Raw genomic sequence first — 16,658 nt, 5'->3', positions numbered from 1 at the left:
ATTTTTTCCATTAACACTAATATCTAGGTAATTGTCATTGTCTCAATGTAACACGTGCTGTGCTGATCATACTAATTCTACTATTCCTTTAGTTGTGAGATTATATTCATATGTATTAATTCTTTTTTTTTAAGTTAATACTTGTATACTAGAATGTATTTTCCTGTTTGTGATTATGTATTCAGTCTCTTTTCTATTATATATATTTTTTATTATTGTTATTTTAAAGTTAATACTGATAGTGTATATGTATTCAATCTCTCTTTTTTACTTTATTATGTTTATTATTATTTTTAAGTCAATATTTGTATACCGGTATGTATTTTTCTGTATGTAATTTGATCCTGGTTGAGTGGAAGAAAAGGGAAAATAAAACTATTATTATTATTATTATTATTATTATTATTATTATTATTATTATTAATATTATTATTATTATGTGCTGAACTATAATTGATCTCTGGCTGTTGTCCGTCACACAAATATAAATAAATAAATACCACCACCACTACTATATTACTATTATTATTATTATTATTATTATTATTATTATTATTATTATTATGTTCTGAACTATAATTGGTCTCTGGCTGTTGTCCGTCACACAAATATAAATAAATACCACCACCACTACTATATTATTATTATTATTATTATTATTATTATTATTATTATTATTATTATTATTATTATTATTATTATGTGCTGAACTATAATTGGTCTCTGGCTGTTGTCCGTCACACAAATATAAATAAATAAATACCACCACCACTACTATATTATTATTATTATTATTATTATTATTATTATTATTATTATTATTATTATTATTATTATTATGTAAGCGGCGAAGAAATTCTAGCGACTCCTCATTTATGGCCTGGGCTTCTTTTCGTGCCGTACACCTGTCTATGACACGAACCTTCCAGCTCTACTTTCCTGACGAAAATGTCTACCGAAGACTGTGTGACCTTTAAGAATGCATTGCGCTCAACACGATTTGAACCCGTGAACTTAGGATCGAGTGACCCAGCACGGTCAGTGTGACTACTTACAAAATGTGAACCCCTCACGTCTCGCACATGAACGCAGTGATGGATCGGCAGCTGGCTGCGGGCTCGGGCCTGGAAATCAGTAAAATCTGGTGTAAGCTCACTGGGGGCAAGCACGGGGCACTGAGGCGAGAATGACGGATGGGCTCATGCATGCGCCAGGGGTACAGTTCTGCTCTACATACGGATTCCATCTGCATATATATTTTTGGTCTTTTTTTAAATAACATAAAACATTCACAATGATAATAAACAATAATAATAATAATAATAATAATAATAATAATAATAATAATAATCCGTCACGAATTAGGCCTGTGTAGATCTCTTTCGGCCCAATCTAGAGTTTTCTAAAAGGTCTTCCTAACCGTCGATGTCCTCTGGGTTGATATTGCATCATCATTTTGGGATTCTTGAATTGTCCATTCGTTTTACACGGTGTAGCGAATTTTAATAATAATAATAATAATAATAATAATAATAATAATAATAATAATAATAATAATAATAATCCGTCACGAATTAGGCCTATGTAGATCTCTTTCGGCCCAATCTAGAGTTTTCTAAAGGATCTTCCTAACCGTCGATGTCCTCTGGGTTGATATTGCATCATCATTTTGGAGATTCTTGAATTGTCCATTCATTTTACACGGTGTAGCCAATTTTAATAATAATAATAATAATAATAATAATAATAATAATAATAATAACAATAGCAATAACAATAATAATAATAATAATAACAATAATAATAATAACAATAATAATAATAATAATCCGTCACGAATTAGGCCTGTGTAGATCTCTTTCGGCCCAATCTAGAGTTTTCTAAAGGCTCTTCCTAACCGTCGATGTCCTCTGGGTTGATATTGCATCATCATTTTGGGATTCTTGAATTGTCCATTCGTTTTACACGGTGTAGCGAATTTTAATAATAATAATAATAATAATAATAATAATAATAATAATAATAATAATAATAATAATAATAGTTATTATTAACTATTTTTTTATTTCTTTGCATAATAGTCTTTAGAGTTAGACACTGAAATAGTGTAACAGATCTTGTCAAATACAAATTAAAAGTTAAAGTTAAAAAACTCTTGTATATTATAAAAAGACTTATGGCCAGTTTGTCCAAGTAATGTTTAATTTTGCTTAACGAATATTAAATTAACAGTCTGTTTATTTTTAATGCTTTGTTAATGTATTTCCATTTGTTCAACATAATTTTGTTTAAGATAGCCAACACTTAACTATAGCGTCTGTTATCACTATTTTAACTACTCAACAGCAGTTGGTAATGATTCTACACATGTGAGGCAATTTTTGATTGGCTAAACTTAATCTTTAAATTCTATATTATAGAGTGAGTCATGAAACTTGCATAAAATGACAACCTGTTATAGTAGGCCACGCTCCATAAACAAAGAGTTGACAAATGAAAGTTGTAGGTAACGTGCTGAATAAAAATTACAAAGTAAGGTTATATTTCCTCATTGCTATTATGGATACGAAATACGAAAGAAATAAAATAACACTGACGTATTTAAACAGTCCAAAGTATTTTTTAAATGTTATATTACCAGTCATATGCTAAATATTCCCTACAGACAGACACAAAATATTAATTTCGCAACTTCTGTTCGAACAGCTGTGGAGACATCGGCCATATTTAACTAACTGTTAAACGAGTTAACTGCCCGAAATCCAACATTTAAAATTAACGAACTGTTAACAATCTGTTAAACCAAACTGGTGTTGAAAACATACAATTTTATTAATTAACAAACTGTTTAGAGTTTAACAGTCGTTAAATTTTCTAACAATACATGGAAAAACCGGCCATTACTAATGGGCCAACTAGAGATAACATTTCTATAATCATCATTGCTTAAAGTAAATAAATAGATGAGTATTTTATTACACGCTTTTATTGCCATTATTTGAAAATTTTCGCTGGTTTTTGTTAGTCCACATTTTGGTTGATGAAACATACTTAATTGCCTGGTATTCCGATCATGATAATCTTTCCTAAAAGTGTAATTATTAAAATTCTGTTTAACATATATTAAGTCCACCGCTGTGGAGTAACGGTTAGCGTATCTGGCCACGAAATGAGCGGCCCCGGGTTCAAATCCTGGTTGACCAAGTTATCTGATTGGGATTTTTACCGAGGTTTTTTCGTCAACCAACTGAATCAGAATTGCTGGGTAACTTTCGACGTTGGACTTCGGACTGATTTCGCGGGAGGCCGGAGAGAAAAAGACCTTTAGGGAGGCCGAGACGTAGATGGGAAGATAATATTAAAATGGATTTGAGGGAGGTGGGATATGATGATAGAGAATGGATTAATCTTGCTCAGGATAGGGACCAATGGCGGGCTTATGTGAGGGCGGCAATGAACCTCCGGGTCCCTTAAAAGCCAGTAAGTAAGTAAGTAACTTTCGACGTTGAACTTCGGACTCATTTCGCATCATTAATTCAATATTATTATCATTATCATCATCATCATCGTCATCCATACAGTAGCCCAGATTAAGTCAGGTTAAGTTCACGGTGCGGCGTGCTGTACTTGTACAAGAGCGCGGTCGTTCGGCTACCCAATCATTCACAGAATAGAAGTGGTAAGCACAATAAGCCTCAGGCTGCAGGGCAAGTCTTCGAGTTCCTCCTTCGTAGAAAGTGAAAAACACACATTAATAATTCAAAAATATGTAAACTGATAACAGTTAAGATCTTCTCGTTCATAAATAAAGGACGACAATGTTCATGATAATAAGAATTGGTGATAATCCTGATGGCCTTTTTCTGTAATTTAAACATCTTTATGACTTGAGTGCTGTTGCCCCATAATAACACACCATAGCATATTTTAAAATGCTGTTAAAATAGGCGTAATAGGCTCATTTATGTATGTAACATGCCTTTAATTTTTAAATCGCAACTTTCATTTTGCAGAATTTTGAGCAAGATATCCTGTGTCAAAAACCCTTTCAAGGCAAACAGAACAATGAATTTACTTTACTAATCGATAAAAATTACTCAAGCTCTAATTTTCAGCCATCGTACTTTATAACAGCATAGAGACAAAAGAACGAGGACAGAAACAAGAGAGAAACGGTCCTTGTCAGCCTATTTAAGTCACAGAATGATTGACATGTCTGTGGAAGAGATTGTTTCACAGGTTAGTCAACACAGCATTGAGTTTGTGAAATAATTACCTACTCAGAATCGAGATTCATTTTTCTCCCTTTTTAGGTTCTTGTCTCCAAGGCAACGAAACTTAATACAATATGACAACTGCGATCGCATATAAATGCTTCTGATTGACATGCTTCCACTTCTTCACGCATGCGCAATGAGGTGAACGGAATGGAGATAGAATGTTTAATTATTGTTGTTATACCTCCGGACTGTCACGAGGGGACAGACGGTACTTTACATAATAAATGGTAATGGAAATGTCGTGTTGCCGCGTCGACGCCTTTTCTCTTCTACACACACTCACAGGACGGCCAGCTGACACTTGACTGTGAGGAAAAGAGGATCTACACATCGGAAACCTGTCCACTAGAAATTCAGCGAGTCCCGAATAAACGCGTCTGCGGCGCACATTCGAATGCAGAACTTCAATTAAACATTTCTTCGACTTGTATACGAGAGCATAACGCTGATCAAATATTCCAACTTACACTCGAAATCAGAATTGTTGTTGTTTACTCAACTGTCCGAAGGCAGGTCTTCGAAGACAAGTCTGAACCTTTCAAGTGATACCAATACTTATGAGGCAACTAGGCCAGGAGATAAGGATATTGATTAAAAATTTCCTGCACTCAAGCTCGAAAACAAAACCGTGATTAATCATTTCTTGGACTAATACATGGAAGGATAGCACGGATTAAACATTAATCATGGACTTACACTCGAAAGAAGAAACCCTATTAAATATATATATATATATTTTTTATCTTATACTCGAATGGAGAATTCTATTAAACATTTGGTGTACTAATACTCGAAAGGAAAACTCCAAGCAAACCAGTACTTATACTCGAAAGGAGAACCCCTATTAAACATTTGGTGTATTAATACTCGAAAGGAGAACCCCTATTACACATTTGGTGTACTAATACTCGAAAGGAGAACCCCTATTAAACATTTGGTGTATTAATACTCGAAAGGAGAACCCCTATTACACATTTGGTGTACTAATACTCGAAAGGAGAACCCCTATTAAACATTTGGTGTACTAATACTAAAAAGAAGAACCCCTATTAAACATTTGTGTACTAATACTCGAAAGAAGAACCCCTATTAAACATTTGGTGTACTAATACTCGAAAGAAGAACCCCTATTAAACATTTGGTGTACTAATACTCGAAAGGAAAAATCCAAGCAAACCAGTACTTATACTCGAAAGGAGAACCCCTATTAAACATTTGGTGTATTAATACTCGAAAGGAGAACCCCTATTACACATTTGGTGTACTAATACTCGAAAGGAGAACCCCTATTAAACATTTGGTGTACTAATACTAAAAAGAAGAACCCCTATTAAACATTTGTGTACTAATACTCGAAAGAAGAACCCCTATTAAACATTTGGTGTACTAATACTCGAAAGAAGAACCCCTATTAAACATTTGGTGTACTAATACTCGAAAGGAAAACTCCAAGCAAACCAGTACTTATACTCGAAAGGAGAACCCCTATTAAACATTTGGTGTATTAATACTCGAAAGGAGAACCCCTATTACACATTTGGTGTACTAATACTCGAAAGGAGAACCCCTATTAAACATTTGGTGTACTAATACTAAAAAGAAGAACCCCTATTAAACATTTGTGTACTAATACTCGAAAGAAGAACCCCTATTAAACATTTGGTGTACTAATACTCGAAAGAAGAACCCCTATTAAACATTTGGTGTACTAATACTCGAAAGGAAAACTCCAAGCAAACCAGTACTTATACTCGAAAGGAGAACCCCTATTAAACATTTGGTGTATTAATACTCGAAAGGAGAACCCCTATTACACATTTGGTGTACTAATACTCGAAAGGAGAACCCCTATTAAACATTTGGTGTACTAATACTAAAAAGAAGAACCCCTATTAAACATTTGTGTACTAATACTCGAAAGAAGAACCCCTATTAAACATTTGGTGTACTAATACTCGAAAGAAGAACCCCTATTAAACATTTGGTGTACTAATACTCGAAAGGAGAACCCCTATTAAACATTTGGTGTATTAATACTCGAAAGGAGAACCCCTATTACACATTTGGTGTACTAATACTCGAAAGGAGAACCCCTATTAAACATTTGGTGTACTAATACTAAAAAGAAGAACCCCTATTAAACATTTGTGTACTAATACTCGAAAGAAGAACCCCTATTAAACATTTGGTGTACTAATACTCGAAAGAAGAACCCCTATTAAACATTTGGTGTACTAATACTCGAAAGGAAAACTCCAAGCAAACCAGTACTTATACTCGAAAGGAGAACCCCTATTAAACATTTGGTGTATTAATACTCGAAAGGAGAACCCCTATTACACATTTGGTGTACTAATACTCGAAAGGAGAACCCCTATTAAACATTTGGTGTACTAATACTAAAAAGAAGAACCCCTATTAAACATTTGTGTACTAATACTCGAAAGAAGAACCCCTATTAAACATTTGGTGTACTAATACTCGAAAGAAGAACCCCTATTAAACATTTGGTGTACTAATACTCGAAAGGAGAACCCCTATTAAACATTTGGTGTACTAATGCCAAAAAGGAGAACCCCTATTAAACATTTGGTGTACTAATACTCGAAAGAAGAACCCCTATTAAACATTTGGTGTACTAATACTAGAAAGGAGAACTCCAAGCAAACGAGTGCTTATACTCGAAAGGAGAACCACTATTAAAAATTTGGTGTACTAATACTCGAAAGGAGAACCCCTATTAAACATTTGGTGTACTAATACTAAAAAGAAGAACCCCTATTAAACATTTGGTGTACTAATACTCGAAAGGAGAACCCCTATTAAACATTTGGTGTACTAATACTAGAAAGGAGAACCCCTATTAAACATTTGGTGTACTAATACTCGAAAGGAGAACTCCAAGCAACCAAGTGCTTATACTCGAAAGGAGAACCCCTATTAAACATTTGGTGTACTAATACTAGAAAGGAGAACTCCAAGCAAACGAGTGCTTATACTCGAAAGGAGAACCACTATTAAAAATTTGGTGTACTAATACTCGAAAGGAGAACCCCTATTAAACATTTGGTGTACTAATACTCGAAAGGAGAACCCCTATTAAACATTTGGTGTACTAATGCTAAAAAGGAGAACCCCTATTAAACATTTGGTGTACTAATACTCGAAAGAAGAACGCCTATTAAACATTTGGTGTACTAATACTCGAAAGGAGAACCCCTATTAAACATTTGGTGTACTAATACTAAAAAGAAGAACCCCCATTAAACATTTGTGTACTAATACTCGAAAGAAGAACCCCTATTAAACATTTGGTGTACTAATACTCGAAAGAAGAACCCCTATTAAACATTTGGTGTACTAATACTAGAAAGGAGAACTCCAAGCAAACGAGTGCTTATATTCGAAAGGAGAACCACTATTAAAAATTTGGTGTACTAATACTCGAAAGGAGAACCCCTATTAAACATTTGGTATACTAATACTAAAAAGAAGAACCCCTATTAAACATTTGGTGTACTAATACTCGAAAGGAGAACCCCTATTAAACATTTGGTGTACTAATACTAGAAAGGAGAGCCCCTATTAAACATTTGGTGTACTAATACTCGAAAGGAGAACTCCAAGCAACCGAGTGCTTATACTCGAAAGGAGAACCCCTATTAAACATTTGGTGTACTAATACTCGAAAGGAGAACCCCTATTAAACGTTTCGTAATATGTGAATTAAAAGTTAAAGTTTTGTCAAGTATTACGCCTAAATTATTTAATTGTTTATACTGATTCTAAATATTCGCCGTTTATAAAAAAAATTGTTGTTCATTAATATTAATATGATTTAATTTTCCTAAAAAGTAGCTGGTTATAAAGAAAATCATAACTTATTATTTTCAGAAAGTACACTTTCTAAACAAGAGTTCAGCACTTTTAAGATCATAAAGAATCAACAGTAAAATTTTCATAGCGACATCTATAATGCCCCACGAGATAAAGGTACTTAAAAATTGTCAAATTAACATTAATAATTACAGGATCTCTGCTCTCACCTTAATCTGCAAACAGATATTTTTCAGCATCGCACTACTTTCAGTTTAGCCTATGCTGGGTATAATGAGAAAGTAACAGCATGCATTTTATAAGACAAACGCACCACACGTGATGGAGATGTAAACTTGACAGTTTAAACAATGTGATGTTTATGCGTCGGGCATTTGTGATGTGGTGAAAGAGAATTCCTCGCAGAAACTGGCTGCCTGCACATCACACGAAGGCTGACCATGCACAAGGGCGGCATGACAGCCAGTCAGCACAACAGCGCGCCTCTCATTCGTCCAACAAGACGTGCGACACCCATCGCAGGGGAGAGAAGTCAGCGACGCGGAAATGTGGACCAGCCACTGCGAGGAAGACATGATCATCGCGCATCGGCTCGAATCTCGCCTCTAGGGCCCTGTAGAATACCAGTGCGATGTTTGTGTTTAGCCAAGCAGTAGTGTCCTATTAAAAAATCCGTGGTGCTACAGCCCGTGAAGGGCCTAGACCGACCAGTCGGCTGCTGGCCTCACGCCCACATGACGAAGCAGAGGTGGACGATCATCCAACCAGAATGGAGGTATCGTGTGGGTAGCACGATGATCCCCCCAGCCGTTATAGCTGACATTCGCAACCGGATTTCGCTACCTATCGTAGCTCCCCAAGTGCATCACGATGCTGGGTGGGCACCAGTCCCATATAATGGCCGAAATTTCATGAGAAAATTTCTTCTTCCACGAGGACTCGAACCAGCAAGCATTCCGTAACTCGAGTCCTAGGCAGGATGCCTTAGACCACGACGCCACTGCGCGGGACGTGTCCTACAGCTAGCCGAAATGTTGCAACTGCTTTTCGTCTAGACCAATTTGGTAAGGATTGTATTTGATCTTTGAGTTTTTGATGGGATTTTTCTGTTTTATGATGTATTATGCATGTCGCTCTACCGTGTGGAATTTCACTGTAATAGGGTAGGATCTTAATTCCCTCCCCCCCCCCCTCCCAGAAATATCAGCCATCTCATTGCTAGTAATGCCACACTGAGACGGGATCCATTTGAGAACTACCTACTGCTGTTTTGTTTTGCAGAATGAGATTTTTAGTCAATGTCCTGCAGATTGATACATATACTAGGTATGCTTGAGAGGTTTGTGATAGCGGATATTGCAGCCTGAGAATCACGTAATATGACAGCTTTCGAGAATGCCGATGACTGGTATAAGAATTGTTCCTGAACACTTTGAATGGCTTTTACTACCTCATCCAAAGACGTATGGTCTTTTCCTAGGTAGGTCTATGTTGAAAAATTCAGCAGTGTACGCCAGTACTATACTGGGTGTTCATTTCAAAGCGTGTCATGACGTCACTGTTAATGAGTCAGCGATTTGAAGCGAGTTTCAGCTTTTGTGTCAGAGAAGTTGCCTATTAATCAAGGCGTTCAATCTGAACTTAAAAACGTGTGCGGTATAACTTGAACGTCGTAGCAACAGATGGCGGTCAGTACGGTCTGTGTGCTACCATAACTTCTTTCGAACTGTGTTTTGCGCGGGCAAGTCGTACGCAGGGTATTTGTTATCATCGGTTACGTACGGCAACATTCCACAATACAAATCAAATGCTCCGTGCCCATGTTGACCGTCGAAGTTAATGTCAACAAATACGTAAGTAATCGTCTTAACCCTCTCCCCACATCCCGACAGTAAGAAAAAACTCACTTCAGAACATGTTTCGAAACAGTTTACATTCCTGCCACTACCGGCGTTACCGTAAGTACTCTTCTGAATGAACGCCGTACTTGCTAGGAAACTTCTCTGGCACATAAGTAATACACGTCTGCGGAAGTGTAGGAAGATTGAATTCTCTACGCTCATCGACTAGCCACATGACGGCATACAGCGAGCCATGACACACTTTGAACTGAACACCCAGTATTTATAAAATCTTCAATATATTTGTTTGCTTGCTTTTTATCCCTTTTGTTGGTTATTTAAAAGTAGTGCAGCTCAGAATTTTTGCACTAGCAACCATGCTTAAGTTAGGTGAATATTTCTGCCTGAAATTACTACAGCTGTAGCAGTTTATAGTCAATTTTTTTTATTTTATTGGGTTATTTTACGACGCTGTATCAACATCTAGGTTATTTAGCGTCTGAATGATATGAAGGTGATAATGCCGGTGAAATGAGTCCGGGGTCCAACACCGAAAGTTACCCAGCATTTGCTCGTATTGGGTTGAGGGAAAACCCCGGAAAAAATCTCAACCAGATAACTTGCCCCGACCGGGATTCGAACCCGGGCCACCTGGTTTCGCGCCCAGACGCGCTGACCGTTACTCTACAGGTGTGGACAGTTTATAGTCAATAATAGCAATAAAATTTACTGGACAAAAGGGTAGAAAAAATAATCTCATGGTCCGTAATTTTCCCATCTCTCGTCTAAAGCGCAAAGTTTAAACTGCAGTAAAAACAAGGAAGGAAAATCTTACGACATTGAACTTCCTCGGGAAGAAGAAATACTGCAAATGTGTTCTTTAATGAAGCATCAAAAATGCATTCCGATTTTCTTAGAGTGGTCAATCTTTTTTTTTTTGGTTACAGAGTCCAGTTGGTACCGTTAGCGTGCGCAGACCATATCAGAAATGCATGAGGTGACATTAAATCTCTTCCAGATCGCTGCGACGAGAATGATTTATCCATCCAGAGCGCGTCATTAAGTTGTCACGCGCACTTAAAAATTAACATCGCTGCCTCTTGTTACAACCCACGAGTTCATCCAGCCAACTGTTATTTTATACTTAAGCCCATGCTTTCGCTGGGGAGGCCACGCTGCTCGCTGCAATTTGCCACTATTTTCACCTTCCTGAATATTAAAGCTTGCAGTCACACCTTGTCTAGTCCAGGTGTTCGCAGAATATCGTAAAAACTAGCTGCATCGATGTTTATATCAGCAGCGATTCAACCGATTCTCACGAAATTGCATGCAGCGTGTGTTATACAGGGTGATTCATGAAATTAAACCGGCACTTACAAGGCTACGGAGTCGTGCCACATTCTAGTATATAAAGTCGCGAAGCCCAATACGTAGTAAATATGCAAACATTAGATAGTTGCTCACCACTAGGATCGCTAATATCGCCTCATTACAGGCAATGCAAAATAGTACCTCACAGTCTATCGTTTCTAGCACCCTCAAAACTCCAGCTTCGTGACTGTATATAGTAGACTGTGGTCGTACACAATACCTTCTGTTTCGAACTTGAACTTCGATGGCTTAGTGCACACATGTGTTAAGTACATTTTTCGGTGAAATTGAGTTAAGTACAAAATCGAACTCCTGTGAGATGTATCTTTACTGTGCGCAAATGTGGGAAGTGAATAATAAGATTTTCCTATGTTATGTTCACTTTTTGAGAATAGATGTTAATTGAAGTGTAATTAAGTATTGAAAATTAAAACTTGTTTTTTCTCAAAATTAAGAAATTAGCACTTACCACATATGTGCACTAAGCCATCGTTATTTTTTTCATTCATGGCTCAGATTACCCTTATACAACAACACTGATCAAATGGAATGCAAAGCCTATGCTTATTACAGAGGGTCGTACTGAAAGTCACCAGCAACACACTGCTATAATTTCAATTTCAACAATGTAACAAAAACGATCATAATATGATCATAATCCACAGACTTTACACTATGTATTGATATGTTGTGACGTCATTAACTTCTATCATGTGACAACAGGCAATGTTTGCAAAATGGTTGACAACGATGGTTCGTTTCGACAGCGTGCTGTCATTAAATTCCTTGTTAAACAAGAAAAATCTGCTGCTGAACTTCACCTCAGACTTCAGCGTGCATACGGAGATGCATCCAACAAACAAAACTCAGTGCGCAGAAACCAGCGGGCGTGTGTCATGCAGATGACGTATGCTTCCATTTCCAGCATGCTCCCTGTCTCCAATCACACCACCGACACTTTGCGCATGCGCACGTATTACTCGTATCTTCTTGTGCTGAACTGAACATGTGTTATTGCTACAGAGTCAGGGAGTCACTTACTTACTTACTTACTGGCTTTTAAGGAATCCGGAGGTTCATTGCCGCCCTCACATAAGCCCGCCATTGGTCCCTATCCTGTGCAAGATTAATCGAGTCTCTACCATCATATCCCACCTCCCTCAAATCCATTTTAATATTATCTTCCCACCTACGTCTCGGCCTCCCCAAAGGTCCTTTTTCCCTCCGGCCTCCCAAGTAACACTCTATATGCATTTCTGGATTCGCCCATACGTGCTACATGTCCTGCCCATCTCAAACGTCTGGATTTTATGTTCCTAATTATGTCAGGTGAAGAATACAATGCGTACAGTTCTGTGTTGTGTAACTTTCTCCATTCTCCTGTAACTTCATCCCTCTTAGCCCCAAATATTTTCCTAAACACCTTATTCTCAAACACCCTTAATCTCTTTTCCTCTCTCAAAGTGAGAGTCCAAGTTTCACAACCATAAAGAACAACCGGTAATATAACTGTTTTATAAATTCTAACTTTCAGATTTTTTGACAGAAGACTAGATGACAAAAGCTTCTCAACCGAATAATAACACGCATTTCCCATGTTTATTCTGCGTTTAATTTCCTCCCGAGTGTCATTTATATTTGTTACTGTTGCTCCAAGATATTTTAATTTTTCCACCTCTTCGAAAGACAAATCTCCAATTTTTATAGTTCCATTTCGTACAATATTCTGGTCACGAGACATAATCATATACTTAGTCTTTTCGGGATTTACTTCCAACCCTATCGCTTTACTTGCTTCAACTAGAATTTCCGCGTTTTCCCTAATCGTTTGTGGATTTTCTCCTAGCATATTCACGTCATCCGCATAGACAAGAAGCTGATGTAACCCATTCAACTCCAAACCCTGTCTATTATCCTGAACTTTCCTACTGGCATATTCTAGAGCGAAGTTAAAAAGAAAAGGTGATAATGCATCTCCCTGCTTTAGCCCGCAGTGAATTGGAAAAGCATCAGATAGAAACTGGCCTATACGGACTCTGCTGTAAGTTTCACTAAGGCACATTTTAATTAACAGCGAGTCACATAGCGTTTTATATTAAATATTAATTTAATCTAATCTAATTTAAATATTTACAATTTAAATACGAGGACAGTTCCAGTGAAGATAGATACCGATTGTGACTTAGAAAGAGACGATGTTGACATCCTGTAATGTTATATTCACTTGATTATTGTTACAGCTGCTCTTTGAGTGTACATGTCCGCAACCGTAGCCGTTATAGCTATACCAATAGCCGCTTCTTAAAGAATCCGCCTACTGCAGGGGGGTAAGAGGGTTATAGCATGAGCGGCGCGAGGAGTCTGAGCTGAGTTTTGCTTGTTGGATACCTATAATGAGAAGGTCCACCTTGTTAAATTTAAATGCGGGGAGTATGAAGACGGAAATGAAAATAAATATCAAACTTCTTTTTCAAATTCCAAACAACCTTACAATCCTAACCATGACAATCACGAACATCATAAACATTTCAAGCAAATGTAGGGATTCGATTCATCTCCTGTCATTTTTTAAATCCTTGTTTTAACGTCTTCTGCATTACGCAATACCGTCATCAATTTCCCGAAATTCTTGCAAAAGTCATCGTGGATTCCCTACATCGTGAACTATGACCTATAGTTTGCCCCCGATTCCCAATTGGGCTGATTGCATGGTTGGTTTTTTTTCCGAGGTTTTCCCCAAACATAAGGCGAATGTCAGGTAGTTTATGGAGAATCGTCGGATTCTTCTAGCCAAATATCATCTCGCTATTATCAATCCCATCGAAGTTAAATAACCCAGAAGTTGATGCAATTAAATAACCAACTAAAAAAAGACCTGTCCTGTGGTCTCCCAGAATGCTCTCTACCTGCTACGGAATCGGTATGTTTAAATTTTCTAGCAAGCTTCTGAACTGAAGAGATTATGGTGCTCACACTTCAAAATTTTATAATAGGGATATCCTGAACTAGCACCAACAGATAGCGCGCGTGTACTTTGAGGGATGCGCTTTGCGTTTGCATTTGTCATTTGTTTTCCGGTATATAAACATTGAGGATTTACATAGTGTATTAGTACATTAAATACTCTTTAAAACAATTCAAAATGCCAAATTTTTGTTGTGTTCCTGTATGTAAAAGCCAGGGAATGCCTTTTGTCTTCATTCAGGTCCCCAAATATTCTGAATATATGCTTTAAACCTTAAAAAATGTAACTAATTACATTGCGCCACGAAAGTGCTAGCTATTAAACAAAAATAACTACTTCAAGTAAGGAATTGCTGGCTACAGTTTCATTTTGGAAGAGGGAAAAGAAAAATTAATAAAAACATATGCAACTTCGACAGCGAGCTATGTTAGAGTAGATTATATTCATTACTTCTAGGAGTCTCCGAAGTTTACCCCTACAGTAAACTCTGGATTAACTGAGATCTTTATCCAGGACGATCCATAGTGAAATCCATTTCGTGAATAATGTTTTTAATGTGCTGTAGACTAATTATTAAAACCGTGTTTTTACTTCAAATTTTCAAAATCATCCTACATAGTGTTCAGAACTGCATGTCCTTAACCTACAAAACACTGCGATCATATTATATCTTATCAAACATTTCATTTGATCTTTCTGCAACTAGAGAAAAAAAAAATACGAGGAATTCAATCTCGATAGTCCCTTCCCTATAAAAAAAACACATTGGTGGGTGCATATTCTGTTTTTAGCGTACGGTACTTGCAATACTAATGATGAAAGAGGTAATATTCACCTTCGACAAAGTTCCTTTTTATTTATTTTTTTTTATTCGTGCACTGCATTCTCAAAGTTCTCGTTTAGGTTCATGAATATTCAATTTACTCGTATCTATATTCTGTATAATGCAGATTTCTCCATCCATCTCTTAAGGAGAATATATCAGTATTATATAAGTTTACGCTATTATTTATTGTAAATTAAATTAGATTATGAGTTAAGAAAATACTGAATTATATTAAATTCTGCTAGGTTATACAGGGATATCATTTTATTTTTACTAACATTTTCAATATTAACTTGCCTATACCTCTGGATGAACGTCGTTTGCTACCCCCTTCCACGACTGGAGTTCGATGATACTGGCGTAATATACAAACAAATCACTTTACTAGGTATAGGAGGGAAGAAAAGTAGTTCATCCATTTACGTAAACTAGGAAATATTGCGCTTTTGAGTTTGATCATTTTCATTAGGTTTTTGTTTAATCAAAATACAGTACTGTATTAACAATGAGTGTTTTTACTCACGAAGTGAGCTGTCCATGTGGACGTATTCATTATGCAGTGTATATTATACTGTCTACAACACATTAGCGTTCAATATAGAGAATGAAGTTAAATTTAAAAATAATCATAATATGGATATTTAAACACATTTTTTTAAAATGGTGGACGTTTATTTCGATACAGTCTTCAGTTCTTTTGTGCATATTATCGCACTATAGATTATTGTACCTAAGTACAAGTACCAGTTTTGTCCTTTGTACTAGTAACTCATGTTGAAATAATTCTGTACCTAGCCTACTTTATAAAAGAGTACCTTACGTACTGTAAATTCAATCTTCACTTCTGCCCGATCCGAAAAGATAAACTTATTCAGACATACTATCTACTGTCCGTCCAAGGGGTTTTGTCGTAGGGTCGTAGAAAGAGGGGAAATCACGTGACAGTTAATTACATAACGAGGCTTTTCATTTAAATTATTTTATATAATATTACGTAGACGTCCAATTCCTAACAGAAATTAATGTTTTCAGAAAAGAGTTAAGACAGCCCAGCCACTAGCTGGCGAATAAAAGCTGGTGGGGGAAACCGGGATCCGACGTAGGCAAATGGACGGTAGTATCTGTCCGAAAATGATTCAATATTGAAAGCTCTTTCGTCACTGGAAAACGCGAACATATTTTTGGAACGTACTGTTTACTGTGACCGAAAGGCTACTATGACTGTATATGCGGTCTTGGATCTATGTGGAAGACGGTTGAACTTCATTAGTAGAAGGGGTGGGAGGAAGTACATTCAAAAACTCAGGTACAATAAAAATTGAAGTAAAAATAAAATGATGTCCCTGTACAAAATAATTATAAATATAATTTTGACACGCACAGAAGACCAACAAGCGGGAGAACAATCAACTGTAGCATATGACATAATATAGCCCTACAACATGTTGTGCCTCATGGTACGCTACTGACATCTAACGGTAAAACTTCGCATAAGATATCATAATTTTAAAAGAAAGTAGCCTACTTCAAAGAAACTT

At 36.6% G+C, this 16,658-nt stretch overlaps 1 protein-coding gene across 5 annotated transcripts in view; it reads right to left on the bottom strand.

The window, feature by feature from the left end:
- Sulf1 (Extracellular sulfatase Sulf1) overlaps positions 1 to 16,658 on the bottom strand; it is a 651,379-nt gene that overhangs the window by 251,579 nt on the left and 383,142 nt on the right. For 3 of the 5 annotated variants that reach the window (XM_069831559.1, XM_069831564.1, XM_069831561.1), the window contains one exon: positions 1,056 to 1,124. The exons of the other annotated variants lie outside the window; for them this stretch is intronic. The gene's annotated coding sequence lies outside the window, so the exon portion shown is untranslated. The remainder of the gene's footprint in view (positions 1 to 1,055; positions 1,125 to 16,658) is intronic. 5 annotated transcript variants of the gene reach the window in all.

The sequence above is a fragment of the Periplaneta americana genome, chromosome 7, assembly GCF_040183065.1.
Source record: "Periplaneta americana isolate PAMFEO1 chromosome 7, P.americana_PAMFEO1_priV1, whole genome shotgun sequence".
NCBI classification, from domain to species: domain Eukaryota; kingdom Metazoa; phylum Arthropoda; class Insecta; order Blattodea; family Blattidae; genus Periplaneta; species Periplaneta americana.
Note: the sequence above shows the minus strand (reverse complement) of the source record. Positions and strands in the feature narration are given on the sequence as shown.